Genomic DNA, 16,682 nt, shown 5'->3' with positions numbered 1-16,682 from the left:
ACTAGACATCCGGTTGTTGTTCAAGTCACCGGGCTCCCTGGTCCTTGGTCGCGTCTGCTCAAAAGACATGGGTCCCCGATCCGAGCCCGGCGGCATGTGGGATCCCCGCCCTCCGGCCCATCCGTTGTGCCACCTCATCCCAACCCACGGTTTCTCTCTTCCTCTCTTCCGGGACTCGTGGTTTCCCCCTCGTTCCCTTTTCGTCTCCATCTCTCTGTGCCCTCTCCTCTCTGTTGTATGCCTCACTAGTCCTCGCCTCTTCTCCTTATATGTTCCGTACCCTTGGATGGTCGAGGTGCCCTTCCTCCCGGGTGGAGTCCGGGCTTTTAATTGCTATGTCACTGAGATTTGGCGAACCAGTTCCATATAACACCCACCAGTCAACCGCCTAACCAAATATAAGAATACATTAGGCAAGTAAATCTTAATACTTATGTAATTTATAGGTTATAGTCTTATGGACTTACCAATTATAACTTATAGAGTTATAGTAATGCACTATTTACCAAGATCATTTGTTTGCCTAGTTGCAACTGCAAAAGGCTTTCCAAAACTCCTAGAGGCATCCCTGAACTCCCTGATTTGTACACCAATTGTTCAACTATTGTACTTTTACTACTGTATATGCACTAATGCAAGAAGATGAAGAAACAATTGAAAAAGTTCTCACCTCTCCATTAATTGGCCCCTGCATTACGGGATTTGGCGCAAGCTTCTCCACCACGTCTTGCATCGCATTCATCAACCTTACATTAAGCCCCAGATCATTCTTGTAATGGTACTTTAGGCTAAGGTAGTAAGCTTGTATTGTGGAAATAAAAAATTTGGTTAGTGATTAGGTTGTTTACTTGTTTATAAATTATAAGGTACAATTTATAACTTATAATAAGTTAACAATGTAAATTAAAGTATACAACAAAAACATAAAGACTTAAAAGTGACTCACCAGCTAAGTGCAAAGGATCAATCAAGTGCATCTCCCATCTTCATCGATGATCCTCTCGTAGGATTTGAAGGAGCCAGGGGAAGCAACTCTAACCAAGTCTTTTATTTGCTGGAGGGCAGCATATATGTGGGGCATTGTGGGTGTAACAACCCCTGTATTTCTAACCAGGAATCCGTATTGCAGGTCCAACAACCCGAAGGTCAAATCGAAATAAGTTGTGGAGTATCCGGATTGAAGTCCATGATCCATATCCTAAGTCCATGGATCTGGATTCTCTTAATAAAGAACCTACATTACTGGGAAAGTGGATTTCCAGTCAGAGTCAAAAGGTGTTTGCAGGTGCCCGAATTGAAGGTAAGACCTCCCCCACATGTTGTTTAGGGTTAGGTTTGAGTCGGGGATCAACCCCTTGAACAAAGCACTCAACTACTAAAAAATACTAGGGGGCGGTTACTTAAGGTAATTAATTGGCCAATCAACCGCCCCAAGCAACCGCCATGGTCTGCTTGCGGGATTTTGCCCTAATTTACCCCATGTTCTCTATAAATAGCAAACCCCGACCTTTTAACTTATTATTATACTCGGGATTGCTGTTGAGGACGGTTAGGAGGCAGAGAACCCATGCTTGAAGGTGAGAGAAGCGTGGATTGTGAAGTAGAACCTTTCCCCCGTATGTTTTGCGAATCTTAAAGAGGTAAGTGATCTCCATTCACTCCATTCTATTCCTTCAGCTTTTAGAATGGGGTAGATTCATCTCATTTGTGTTGGTAGTAACCAAATTGTGTTGGTTCTATTTCTTTATCATTGATTTTGAAGTGATCCTGTCCGAAAACGAATCTTGCATTCAAATAAAGGATGGATCTAATCAAGGGAGATGAATTAAATTATGAATCTTTATAATTTTAGGTTGTTGATTCGCACCTTTGTTATAGACTTCTTGAGAATGAAATTCGGACTAAAATCATCCTAAAATCGGATTAAAATTGGATGGTTGAAAGTCAGAATTTCGGACTTACAATCTCTCTGTAACAAGGGCGGTCGCTTGACCCAAGGGACCGGTTGAGTCACAATAGCTTTGTGAGGTTTGTCTTTGCACTGATTTGACTCATGTTTGTAATGTATTCTTGTAACTCTATGTTTAGGTGTTCTCTGAATTTACTGAAAGTATTATGGGTGAAGTTCTTTTGCATTCTAGTATGCTTTTACATAATTACAGGTAAGGACATACTTTTTGATTTATATGTAATGACATGCTATATGACGAATGGTATATTTTTTACATTCTCCATTGATCATATGACTTGCTATAGTTGTATAAATCATTGTATTACTGTTGAAAGTATGTTGTATATGATGTTTCCATATACTTTATTTCTTTATGATATTGAATGAATGATTATGATATAATGTTGGATGATGTGATGTAATTGTTATGAAAGGATATCCAATTGGGTATCCGTTGCTTGAGATATCAGAGGGCTGTGGTATGGGACACATGCTCAGTGATGCCTCCAGCACTATTATGACTGCTAGATGACATACCTAGGAAGTCTAGATTGCATGGCTAGAAACCCTTACATGTTAATACCCTTTCGGTAGGGGAATTGAAACCGGATGACCCTGATAATGGTGATGTGACTCGGTTTCATCCTACAGCAGTAACCAGTCCGTGCGAAGACTCAGTGGTCCACTATTGAACATACAATGGTAGGGTTGCATATGTTAGGGTTTAGGCTCATGGACATCCAAGGAGCGGCCAGGGAGTCGTGAGGGGTCATGAGAGCATCTGCCCCAACAATATGTGGATGACCATAGGGTTAGGGAATGGAGTCCAACAATGGTAACCAGTCTGTGAGGGTTCTCATTCCTAGGTAGAGAATGATACGGAACCGAGTTGGTTGGTGCCATAGGGGAAGTATCTAGACTTCATGTAGTATGTTACTATATGACCTTGCATTGGATTAGAAACCCCGACATGCGCCAGATTGCCAGTACTCATGCCAATGGTCGTGGTAAGAGAGTGCTGACTTAAACCCCAGCCATGGATGACTAATGAGGACTCAATCCCTTTACCCAGGATCCCTACAGAGGTAACCAGTCCGTGAGGGATCAAAGTGACTAGACCTACCCAAAGGAGGGCTGGTGTTATATCTTAAAGCATGTCAATTATTTAGATACTTGCATAGTTAGATCTTAATAACATTCATACTTTCACATATCATTCATTTTATATATGCATTGCTGGATATGTCAACATATGTATGAGAAATGTGTGATCCTTACTGAGCTCGTCTTAACTCATTCATTTCTTTGTATGTTATATTATACTGTACAGATGGTAACACGTCGGAAACCAGAGATGTACTGCATGAGTGTAACTTCATATATGAAGAAGATGTGGCACCATCAATGGGAGACGAAGATGTATCACACGAAGCCTCTTGCGGATGCTTGGAGTGCGCTTATAGCACCCATTGATGGCCGAAGGAGGCAAATTGTCAAACATTTTTAGAAGTCCTTGAAGAGGAACTAAAGAACCCCCTTTCTTGTTGTTCTAGAAGAGAAGACTATAATTTTAGAGAAAGAAAATGTAAAGAAACTGATTTAGGTTATTTTATTTTGCTTCCGTTGAACTCGTTAATTCTTGAACTTGATTACTTTGATTTTATTCTTTCTTTGATTCATTCTTTGGAGTATTTGGACTCCTGTAATTCTTTTGATTAATTATTTGAACTTGCTCTTGATTATCTATTTCTTGCATTTAATATTATTAATGGTATGACCATGGATCCTGTAACGGATCGCACCCACGGGTTGTCGGGTATAACTGAGACCGGGGATGGGGTGTGACAATGGGCTTCTTCTCCGAATCCACCATCCTTAAAACGAACACAATAGGCTCTAAAATGCCCATTGTCATATTCAGCGGCCTAAAAAAGGAATCATCAGCAATGGTTTGTTGGACTACTACTGCATCAGGATGGCTAGATCCATGCCAATTAAACCACTCCTCACTTGCAAACATGTGCCGTAGACCCACCACTCTCTTCTACAAGCTTTTCAGAGCTACATAGTTGGTGGCGAATCTAGTCAATCCAGGTCTGACTAGATCACCCTTACAGTGGTTCCTCATCATCTTCAACACATAACCATGGTTATAAATAAAATTACACCCTTGTAGCCCTGTCAACCACAACACTAAGTGACTTTCTTTTCCCCAAGTCCTTCAATATAAGATCAATCGAGTGCGCTGCAGATGGTGTCCAAAAGAAGTGGATCATGCTACTCTTCTTCTTCATCAACATTTCACTAGCTCTTTTGAAGTTAGCCCGTTATCAATGACAATTTGGACAACATTGTTTGGCACTACCTCGAGGACCACCTGCCTAAGAAGCTTGTAAAAGTAGTCAGCATCTTTTATTTTATCTGAGGCATCCACTGACTTAAGGAAGGACGTCTTTCCATTGTAGCTCAGCATGAAATTAATAATGGATTATCTAGCAGGACCAATCCATCCATCATCCATCACAATAACACCATATGTTGTCCATCTTCCCCTCAATGAACCAATGTATTCCTCCACCTCCTGCTTCACCTTTGGTAAATATTTATTCATTACTTCCCAAGCTGTTGGGCCTATAACCCCTACACCTGCCTTAGCAATTACATTGATCATCCCCTGATTGTGTGGTGTTTTGGCTACATTGGCTGCAACGTTGTTGTAGAGCATGAATTTGTTGATCGCCAACCTAACTTCCTCCTCCCTACTGCCTTCTCTACCTCCAGCAAACATATATGGAATGCTTCTTTGATAGGTGTCTTAATGCTTGAAGAGGGAGGGGTCTTGATCAAATGTGGCATCATAATGTGCAGTCTTCCTCCTTTCAGTCCACTCACTTCCATAAAAACTATGTCTAGGTGGCATGGGCACCCCTAACCCCGAACCACCTGCTCCTCTTGTCTGTTCATACTGCCTCACATTCTCAAAATGTAAGGACTGTCTGCTAGCTTCCGTTGTAGCCTTCATCTATCTCTACTCGACCTGTGACTCAATGCCCATAACACTCCTCCTCGCCTCATCGTCGTCTGACTCCTCATCAACATCAACAAAAGGTCTACCCAGCACTATATCCTCAAATTCCCTTCACTTTTGTGACATCTCCTCCTTTTTGTCTCCCTCCCTTTAAAATTGTTGCAATTGTTTTCTGCACTTCATAAGGAACCTTGGGATACTTGGCAACATCTTTGTACCACCAGCCAAATGTTGCTTTAATCTAGTTGAACCACCAAAATTCAAGTCTTGAGACAATATTTGCATCAAGATTTTTTCTTGTCGGCAATCAGTGGATCCCCATGTTGCCAAACAATGTCCCGACTCCCATTGCTAGTGCCGCCACTCCCATTAGTTGCCATTTAAGATACAAGTCTACAACATTGAAATACATACATGAATGTTCCCAAATAATCATTAGAATAATATTTAGATAAATAAAAACATATAAAAACAATTTATAAAACAACAAAACACACACTTTTTTGTTCTAAGATAAGATATATAAAATACTCAAACAGACACGTTGGTATTTTAAAATAAACTACATAATATGAGCATCATTTTATTTAAAATAAAAATAAAATTTTTAATAAAATATTATTTTTTATAATTATTTTATTTTATTATTTAAATCAAAAAAAAAAAAAGCATGATAATTAAAATATGAATACATGGGTTTTTATCCCTCTCAATGTAGTTTAACATAAGTGACAACCAAGGTCTGACATGTCGGCGATTTTTTGCGGAAATAACCCGGCGGTCCTAGCCTTGCCTTCTCCACGAAAAACCAGTTTTGGGTCTCTTCTTCAGAAGAGCAAGTTTCTTCACCGTTCACCCCACAAGCATCAAGAAACCTAAGAAATTTCGATTTAATCAAGTTCTTTTTCCGCCTCAACCATGATTCAGGTTCAGAACTTGATTCGGTCCTCAACATGGTGGCAAGTCTTTGTCTCCGCATTGAACCCATGACCATGAGAGGACCCTCTGCTCATCACCGGCAGCCTTTTCACGGTGACCTAATCGCCCTTAGGCATGGCACCCTCGTAGAGAATACCTGCACGGCTGCACCTCCATTGCTTATGATGTTGTCTTCTTTCAAGTTTCCAAGACATCATCACAGGTGAAATCCAAACGTTGGAAAGCCGTAAGCCTCCAAGCCCTAGAATCGCTAGCCTTCTTCAGAGACCGAGCTTTGATGATGGCGGCCTTGGAATCGCTAGCCTTCTTTAGAGACCGAGCATTATCGAAGCAGGGAGAGATCTCACATGGTATTGTCGGCGACATTTCGACCGTCGGCGATATATCGCTGACATATGTTTAGAGTTGTATCGCTGGGGGGTTTCGTGTCGCCCCCCATCGACGTCGAATTATCGCCGTGTGTCGACAATTTCCGTGGTGCCAACACATTCATATCATAAGTTTTTTTTTACTTTTAAATTTAAATTTTTTAGATAATATATTTTTAAAATATAAAAATTCAAAAATAAATTAATAGCAAAAAATTAAATTTGTTTCCATGAAAGTGTAAATCAAAGCTAGTAGATCCACATATATTTATACTAGACTCACACACCCATTGCAGAACATTTTATTTGAAAAAAATCAAATTTAGGGGAAAATCTTACCTTTGTTGAAGATCTATTTGAAATAGGTTTGAATGATGATAATCTTATGTTGTAGATGTGTTAAGGATGTTTAGAAGTTGAATCCCCGAAAAATTCCGGCCAAAAATCAAGTTTCCAGCAAGTTTTGAGAGTTGTAATGAGAGAGAGGCGAGATATGCCTCTCTCGAACGAGATAGGGGGTTTTAAAACCCCCTAAACGAGGTGGTTGGACCAGAGTTGGCGAGATCTCCCATCTCTCCCATCTCGTCTCGCTATCTCTAAATAGCGAGAAATCTCGCGAGATCTCCCACCATGCCTACAACTAACGACCTCCTCCCCCTTGTATGAAAGCCTCCCCCTGCCATCCCATCCCTCCCCAACCTACAAACTCCCCCTACTGGAAAACCTTCGCATCTCCCTTATATCACCTTTTGTGCCCCTCCACTGGCACCAATATGATGGGACCCACATACCAACCACCTAAACCCCTCTACATCCCACTGTCTCACTATCCTATTGGGCGCACCCCATGAGCCCACTTCCTCCCTAATGCCAACTCCTTCAACCTTTTGTTTCTAAGCCAGCCCCTTTTATTTGTGATGGGCCCATTTTGTTTGGGTCTGACCTTGGCCCAACTGTGGAAGTGACTCAAGACTATTCCTCAGAGCCCAATGCAGGTAACCCCAATTTCAAGCTCTACCGTTGATGCTAACATTTTTTAATCCCCATCCCTTATTGTTTCCTCATTGTGTGAGCCTCCCCCCCCCCCCGTCACCTTTGTCCCAATCGTGTTATCCCCTGGTTAGATTAATCCCCACAGTCTCCCCCAACCAAGGATTCACATTTAGACCCCCGTTATTTGGAATGATGAAGGGCTTAACTCCCCCCACCCCACCCCCCACCCCAAAAAAATAAAAATAAAAAAGCATGCTGATGTTAAAAATAGCCTTCACTCGGCCAAGGCTTCCTTTTGTTCCGTCCTTGAAACCTATGTCAACTATGACAATGCCCATCAGGTTGCCACCGCTATTGTCTCGTGATGTAACCAGCCGAGGACAGCCCAAGAAGGGCCCAGACCCACCCACGTTTCGAGGCAAGTCCTGGGGCCCAAACCAACAAAAGGGTAATCTGGTCATTTTCCACCCTAAATCCAGTCCTAAGTAAGGGTAATAAATCTGGCTATTTTTCTAGCGTCCTTTTCCAAGTGGATAAGAACCCTTAATCCTCACCCCTAAATCTCCCCAATATGATGAATATAAGAGACTTAAACAGAAATTAAGATCTCAATATAAGCTAGAAACAGCAGCACAACAATGGCTGATTTCGTTAAAGGAAGACTAGCAATCACACAAAAGATTCCCACAACTCTACTGAATTCTTCACTAACAATAAACTCAAAAACAGAGCAACACAAGACAATAACAAAACCTACCCAAGACTAGACTCTTCTCTCCCAGCAGGCTCAGCTTGCTCCTCACTCCATAACTTAATGCATATCCCCCATTTCCCTCCTTCCCCCCTTACATACAGAACATTCCTAACAACCTCTTACACCTAACCCCAATCCTCTCTTGCCACATGGACCATCATGTCCGCTTCTCTGCTACCAGCAGGGTAGTGGTTGTTGTCCAACAGAAATTGGCCACCTGTCCCTTCTGTCCCTTGTATGTCTGGCTAATCCCCTGCAGCTGCTGGAGGTGATCCCATGTTTCTCCCCCTTTTCTTGTGTTTGTACACCCAAGTTATTAGGGGCTTATCAACGCTTTCCCCCCCCTTAGGTTTCACCTTGTCCTCAAGGTGAAAATCTGGAAATTGACTATGCAACTCAAAAAAAATCCTCCGAAGTGTTTTCACAAGAGGGTAAGTTCTTCCAATGCATCAGCACCTCAAGGGTTCCACGACACGAGTAGCGGATGTCTAACAGCTCCTCCAGAATGTGTTGTAGCTCCCAATCCTCAGCTAAGCAAGCTGGTAGGGGTTGAGTGACTATATTGTTGCCCACAACCTTCTTCAACTGAGACACGTGGAAGACCGGATGGACTTTGGAGTCGGGAAGAAGAGTAAGTTTGCAAGCAATAGGACCGATTTGAGCTACAATAGGATACGGTCCATAGTAAAGGTGGCTGAGCTTCTCATTGGGAGAGTCATGGGATCCCTAGGGGTGTCCTGCAGCTGGGTATTTGCTATTGTTTCTGAATTTGAGTTCTTCCTAAGCACAGCACCATACCCCTTGCCCCAAGCCAACCATAGCCCTTCCATTCCCATCCCCTCTTCCTGCATTGGCAGCAGACATCCCCCCTATTAGTCCCACCTACCCAGCCCCACAGACCCCATTCCCCTTTCCCTAGGATCGCACCAAGCTGTAAAACCTATTCCATAGTTATTTATTTTCTCAATCAACCCTGTTTTCCCTAACCTAGAAAATTCCTGCAATTCATCTTCTACTTTGAGATTTCTGCAGAATTTTCTGAAAACCTAAGTTCGATAAATATTTAGATCTGAATTACCAAGTACAGCAGGGTTTTGAGCCTTAAGATAACCCATAATCTCCTGTTTCTGCCTTCCCCTTTTGCTGGAAATCCTAGGCAACCCAAAGAATCCAGGGAAGTTACCAAACTACCCCTAGCCCTAGATTCGGGGTTACATCACCTCCTCTTGTTCCTTCCTCTCCAATTACAACCACTTCCCAAGAGGTTTCATCGGAATTCTTTGGGACCCTTCCAAACTCACCGTCTCTCTCCTCTCCTCCCCCCAATTCATGGATCTTAACATCTTGTTCCCTTGTTCACCCCCTGGATCCCTCTGCACTTGACGCCTTCAAGTCTTGTCTCAATGACCTTGCCAAAACGGATCTCCATTGGTCCGATCACTTCCTCACCTGGCACAATTGCCATAATGGGCTGAGAAGATTGCCTCCAAGCTGAACTACTTCCTCGTCAATGACCCTTAGCTCTCTAGCTTCGTATGCCTCTTTCCTCCCCCCAAACTCTCTAACCACTCTCCATGCCTCCTCCACATCCAGCCTCTCTCCTTCTTTGGTCCCAAGCCTTTTAAATTCTTCAATATGTGGTGTCCAAGCCCTTCTTTCCTTCCCTAGTTCACAAGGCTTGAGATATACCAGTCCACTATTTCTCTCTCTACTAGTGGCCTTCGTGCTCAAGCTCCACAATGCCAAAGAAACTCTCAAAGCTTGGAACTCCTCCTTTGGCAATGTTTCCACCCATCTCCTCTTGCCGCTCCGACCTCACTGTGGTCCAAACTCTCCTCCAATCCAACCCCCTAAACCCCTCCCTTGCAAAGGAGGAGCAAACCCTTTCATTTTCTCTCCCCTTTATCTCCTCCCAGGAGGAATGCTTCGTCTGTCAAAAATCTAGAATTTAATGGTTGGAACTTGAAGACTTTTAACACGGCTTACGTCCATCGATCCCTCAAGTCTCATCTTAACTCCTAACACTATCCCTATGCTCCTCTCCTCCAATGGTGCTAGGATTTCTGATGCCCCAAGTATCAAAGCAGAAGTGGTCTCCTTCTCTTCCCTTCTTACCTCAGCTTCCCTCCCCCACTTCCTCCTAACCCTCTTTATAAATTCGTGGACCCGTCCCTCTTGGACTACCTCCAAGCCATTCCTTCCGCTAAGGAAATCTCTCGGCCGTAGACACCGCAAATCTAATCACGCCCAATCCAACAAGTTTAGTATGGGTTTTTCCCTTAGTACCTGGAATTTCATAAGGAGGACCTTGACAAGGTTATTCGTACCTTCTTCTTCAACCCCTCTCAACTCTCCTCCATCAACCAAGCATTTCTCTACCCCATTCCTAAAAAGCCTGGCACCACCTCCCTGTCCAATTTCCATCCTATCTCTTTTTGTAACATCCACTACAAATTCATCACTAAAATCCTTGCCAACCGTCTGCTTTCATCGTTAGCCGTAGTATTGCCAATAAAATTATCCTCTGTGCAGAGATTGTTTGAGGCTTTGACTGAGCCACTCACTCCCTAGCTGCTGTGCTCTTAAAGGTGGATCTCCACAGAGCTTTTGATTCCCTCCGCTAGGACTTCATCCATGAGGTCCTCCCCACGATGCTTCCCCCTGCGTTCATTCATTGGGTCGAAATTTGCATCTCCTCCCCTCCTCTATTCTGACGAATGGCCACCACCCGGGTTCCTCTCCTCTCAAGTTGATATCCACCAGGTTGCCCCCTCTTTCCCTTTCTTTTCTCTCTGTCCCTTGAGGTCCTTAACCGAATCCTCTAATCTAAAATTGATTAATTGCTCATCTCCCCCCTCCCCAAATGCAAAGCCCTTAACCTCACCAGTGCAACCTTGCTTTTGCAAATGACCTAATGATCTTCTCCAAGGCCTCCCACTCCTCTATCTCCTTTATTCTCTCCGCCCTCTCCCTCTTCGAATCCCTCTCCGACCTGAAGGTCAACTTCTTCAAATCCATCCTCTCCCTTTCCAGTATCTCCAACTCGATTAAAGCCTCCCTCTAGAACGTATCAAGCTTATCCCTTGGCTCCCTTCTTGTGGTCTACCTTGGCCTCCCGCTAGATAGACTCACTAGCCACCACTGTGCTCCAATGCTAGACTATATCTGCAAGAAACTCCAACTATAGAAAGTCAAGCTTCTCTCCTTTGTTGGTCGTCTTATGCTCATTTGCTCGGTCCTCCAACTCTACTACTTTTACTAGTGCGATATCTTTTCCATCCCTAAAGATACCATCCGAGCCATGGAGGCCCTCTTTTGTGCTTTCCTCTAGAAAGGTCAAGAATCCTTCTATATCCTCCAACCCATCAGCTGGGATGTTGTTTGCAAACTGAAGTCTGAAGGGGGCCTACGGATGTTTCACATCTAGATTACAATGTGGCCAGCTGCCTTAAACTCATTCGGAAGATCACCATCAGACATAATTCCTACCTTTTTAAATCTAATTCCATCTGGATGGACCCCCCCCCCCGCCCCCTCCATTACCCTCCTGGATCTAGAGGAAGCTTCTCCTCCTAAGACCCATTGCTCTTCCTACCCCCTCCTCCCAGATCTCTTTTGGCTCCATTTCCTTATGGTTAGATCTATGGCATCCTTTGGGCATCCTCTACAATCTACTTGGACCTCGAATTGTCTATGGATCTCGTATTCCTAACTCAACCTCCCTAAATACCTTCATCACCCTTGGCTCATGGTCTCCCCCTCATAATCCCTCTTGAGTCTCACATAAGTCTAAGCCTCCATCCCCCCCCCCCCATCAGCTGGGATTTTGTTTGCAAACTGAAGTCTAAAGGGGGCCTACAGATCTGCCACATCCAAGATTACAATGTGGCCAACCTCCTTAAACTCATTTGGAAAATCACCATCAAACATAATTCCTACCTTCTTAAATCTGATTCCATTTGGATGGTCCCCCCGCCCTCCAATCCCTCTTGTTGAGAGGAAGCTTCTCCTCCTAAGACCCATTGCTCTTCCTGCCACCTCCTCCCATATCTCTTTTGGCTCCTCCATTTCCTTGTGGTTAGATCTGTGGCATTCTTTGGGCATCCTCTAAAATCTACTCGAACCTTGAATTTTCTATAGATCTCGTATTCCTAACTCAGACTCCCTTAATACCTTCATCACCCTTGGCTCATGGTCCCCCCTCATAATCCCACCTAAGTCTCATATAAGTCTAAGCCTCCTTCCCCCGGCCCCCTCCTTCTTCACAACCTTCCCTATGACAACTTCATTTGGCTCCACTCCCCCTTTAATATCTTCTCCACATCTTCTGCCTGGAACCTTATTCGCACCCTTGGTCAATTGGTTGCTTGGGCCGTTCTAGTCTAGTTTAAAGGACATGTCCCCCACTATGCCCTCACTCTTTGGAGAGCCCTAAACTTGCCTTCCCCACCCAATCCTTCCTCATTAGCCGCCACGTCCCTGTTAACCCAAACTACACCTTCGGTTGGAATGGTTCTAAGGACCTTGACCACCTTTTCTTTTCCTGCTCCCACACCCACTTCCTCAGCGAGAAAGCCCTCCCCTACATCTGACCCCACTCATGCCACTCCTTTGATTTTGCTCACGATTAGCCTTGGGTTCTTGAGGTGCTTTTCTGGCCCTACTATATGCGACCGTGTTGGCAAGATAGTCTTTTGTGCTACTATCCACCACCTGTGGCGGGAAAGGAACCTTACACGATGGACGTCCAAATCTAGATTTGTGGACATGATTTGGAAAGCCATCCATTTTTATGTTTCTTCTAGGATCCAGCTTGTTCCCCATCCCCCGGTTGTTGACAACCCAAAGGAACAAACACATGTTACCTAGGTTTGAGGCTTTGAGCTCTATCCTCCAGTCTACTACTTAAAAACTGATTGCCTCCCCCCCCCCCCCCCCCCAACCTTTTTCTCCCCCCTTGTATATTCTTCTCTTACCCCTTTTTCAAGGTTTCATCCAAAAACAAACAAACAAACAAAAAAAATGTTTACCTGTTAGAATTTGTATAGGCTAGGATGCTAATGCTTTAAGAATTGAGGTATTGCAAGAGAATTCTCGATGCATCCATTCTGGAGTGAGAATAATTGGGACTTCGATTAGGTTTGTATGCATTGTTACTTATGCTTTTAACACACGAGAAAGGGAAGGCATGTGGAGGGAGGCGGTTTCAAGGCTGATTTCAGCTAGCCTCAAAACCGAGATATGGCCGAAATCTAAATGAGAAGGGCCAAAACCAGAGAATTCTCTCTGGAAATGTTGGTCCTGGGTTTCAGCCGTATTTTAACTGTTTTTTTTATCTAGGCTCTTGCACACAAATTATTTGAAGCCTAATAAACACAATGATTACAATGAATGAGCTACTTTGCATAAAGAATCAGTGAAAAGTACTCATCTATATACCCTACTAATTGGAGAGACATCATCCATTCCAACAAATACAAAGAGTTGTAAACTGTAATCAATGAACTTATGTAATACAATCAATATTCCATGTAAACAACATGACAACCACAAACTAAATAAGCAAAAAGAAACTTGTGCCAAGATCTCCACATAATTCCATGATAAGTCCATCAGTGGATCCATCCCACGAGCCACATACCACTACATCTATCTCAGCCTCCCCTGCATGTGCAACATATCCCATGACATGGTGTGGGACCAAATGCTTCAGTACCCATAATTGCCCATCTATAGGTCCCATCGTCAATGTGAGAGAGATATCCCAACCTGAGGAATGGGTCACCAAAACTGTAGAGGATGTTGGATGAACTGAGGGTGATGGTAACCAAAGATGGAGTTCACAAAAGATGATCCTAATCCTAATCCATCCCCATATCCATGTGTAGACATCAATGTACTAAATCTCGTCATCTCATTGTCTCGACCTTGTCAAGACGGTCACGATATCAAGATCTCGGGTGAAGCATTTCAACAGCCTTTTCGAGGGTATTTAAGTTTTTTTTTTTTGGGTTTAATTTTTGGTGTACAACCTAATTTAAGGCGCACAAACACAAAGGAATATTATTTTTTTACTAAGAACACAAAGTGGTGCTCTTGATTTGCACATATCTGGCTATATGTGGATGAAACTGGAAGTCAGGAGCACATATTTTTGACAAATATAAACATGGATATTATGCAAGAGAACACTAAAACTTCCATTAAAATGCAAGAACAGAAACAAGAACAACTAGAATTCAAGATACAAGTAGAACTCAGTACTCGATTAAAAATTATAATGAATAAGATAAAAGTTCACAAGTCCACAATATACCATCAATCATAAATAAGGCCTAGTCCAGTAGAAGTTATTGTCTCAACCTAGCTCAACCCATTGGATGTCCATCACAACCAACTCTCACCCAGTGCCACATGGTAACCCCATGACATTGAACATAAGAAGTATCAACATATTTGGACACCACCTCCATGTATATGGCATCATCAACATAATAAAAGTAACCTATCCTAAAATAGGTCACCACCATAATGTGAAGGTTGGGATGTACTACACCTGATCCACCACTATAGCTCTTATATGGATGGTATGGTGCCCTAGGTGTTGGGTATGAGCACGGATATGCTGGCTGGCGAGCAAAGATAAGGACAAGGCAGGAGAATGTGTCATCAATGAAAGAAGACCCTGTGCCACCACATTGTGACTCAGATTATGACTCTGACTAGCAGTCATAGTTAACACTGGGATAAAATATGTGCCACTGCTCTGAGCCCCTCTAAACGAACTCTTGCCAATACTCATATCATACATTAAGCCAGATAAGCTACCAATGTCCGCATCCGTCTGCCTAGTAGGTGGAACTGGCCAAAGGGCCCTCCCAAGTAACCCCTAGGCCAAGTGAATGACCAGGGCCTACTCCTATGATGAGAGGGACATAGGAATTCCAGACTGGTAGTGATTCTTTTTCCTTTTCTTGATTCTACCACAACTAGGATCTCTGAGGCCATCAATGAACCAAACAGTAACTGGGGGAGGTGCACCATTGCGAGAAGCATCACAGGGGGCGACAGATGAGGGAGGGAACCCCGGTGGAATTGAAGGGCCGCAGGGAGATATTCCCAAGAAAAGGGGAGGCCACACAATCTTCATAGTTGTGGGCAAAAACAAGACAGGAATCAGGAGCCCAATCATAGGAGATAATTTGGTCGAAGCATAGCCCTTCGTCATCTTCAACAGCGATGAAGAAAGGGAGGGGTTGGTAGCAAAAACTTCCACACAGATGCGAGGATATGAGAGGCGCAACATCCTTCAAGTGTTTGCATCAGAATGGGGAAGTTTACTAATAGTGAAGCCAATCCTACTGAGACAATAATCGTGCAAAAATTCCAAAGGGAGACCGAGGAGATTAATCTATAAGGAAACCTGTGGAGCTAGGTTGATTTCTCCCATTGCCAGAGGAAAACAGGTACCTCGCCAACCAATCAAGGAGAACTATTGAGAGCTTTGGTCTTAGTAATCAGGGACAAGAAGTTGAAGATGAAAATTCCACAATCCAGGGAACATATTCATAATGCCATAGGCCTGTCATTGCTTCGTAAGGGAGGGTTTAACAATGGTAAAAGAAGGCAAAGACCTAGAGAATGAACAATGACCGCAGATTGCCAATTGAGGATGCCTGGAGCAGTGGCAGGTGCAGGGCAGCGGGCATGAAGGGTGGAACCAATAGAGGTGGGAGGGATAAAAGTAAGGTTGTTTGTAGAGTAGCAGGATGACGAAGTAAAAAGGTCAGACAAAGGTATGGCAGCAGTAGAAGCAGCCCAAGAAGAAGTCAGAGCAGGAAGGGGTTGGAGGGAGGAGCGGGAAATGATAGTGGAATGAGGGGAGGAGGACATCAAGCGAAGAAGGAAGGGAAGGGAGGCATCAAATATGAGAGACGGAAGGATTCTGGCAAAGGTACAGAAAGCTCTGGAAGGCCAGCTCGGGTGTCATGGCAAGGTCATCTGGTAGGAAGAGAACTGAAGGACAGACTATTCTTTAGATTTTATTTACCTCATCTAGCTTTTTAGAGTGATTAGAGTCTTGTTATGAGTCAAATTAGGAATTTTAGAAAGTCTATATGCTACGCATCCCCCACCAAATAGAGGATGAATTTTGAGTTCTGTTTATTGCTATTCAATGAGGTAAAATGACATAGCATCTCCCCCCCCCCCCCCCCCCTTTTTTTCTCTTATGCAATCTCTTCCTTTCCTAAGTGATCTCCTATCTTCTCCAAGAGTATTGTTTTCTCATTAGACCTAATCTTCAACAGAAGTAAGTTGAATTATCTCAAAACCAAATTATTTATCTATTCTTTCTTTTCTTTTCTTTCTAAAGTCATTTTCCTTCAACCCTAGTCACTATAACTTATCTCCAGCCAGAAATCCACCCAATAGCCTGTACTTGTCATCCTCTTCTTCCAACCAAGGTTATACATCAAAATACCATCAAAAACTCATAGTCCTAACTCCTTTATTGAATTTGTGTACTCCCCAAAGAACTCATATTTCCAACTTGGGTTTACACCAATCTGCCTGTTAGAACCGTCCCAAACTTTAGGGATCGTCCCTATATACCGTTACCTAAGTTCTGCACAAGTTTCATCACCATCC

General features: G+C 43.3%; 1 protein-coding gene across 2 annotated transcripts in view; it reads right to left on the bottom strand.

The window, feature by feature from the left end:
• Positions 1–16,682, bottom strand: part of LOC149019765 (Galactose oxidase/kelch repeat superfamily protein) — a 46,109-nt gene that overhangs the window by 18,204 nt on the left and 11,223 nt on the right. The gene's annotated exons all lie outside the window — the stretch shown is intronic.

The sequence above is a fragment of the Hakea prostrata genome, chromosome 4, assembly GCF_041222555.1.
Source record: "Hakea prostrata isolate BN-2017 chromosome 4, UWA_Hpros_2, whole genome shotgun sequence".
Classification (NCBI taxonomy): domain Eukaryota; kingdom Viridiplantae; phylum Streptophyta; class Magnoliopsida; order Proteales; family Proteaceae; genus Hakea; species Hakea prostrata.
The sequence above is the reverse complement of the archived record's forward strand: the minus strand, read 5'-3'. Positions and strand labels throughout refer to the sequence as shown.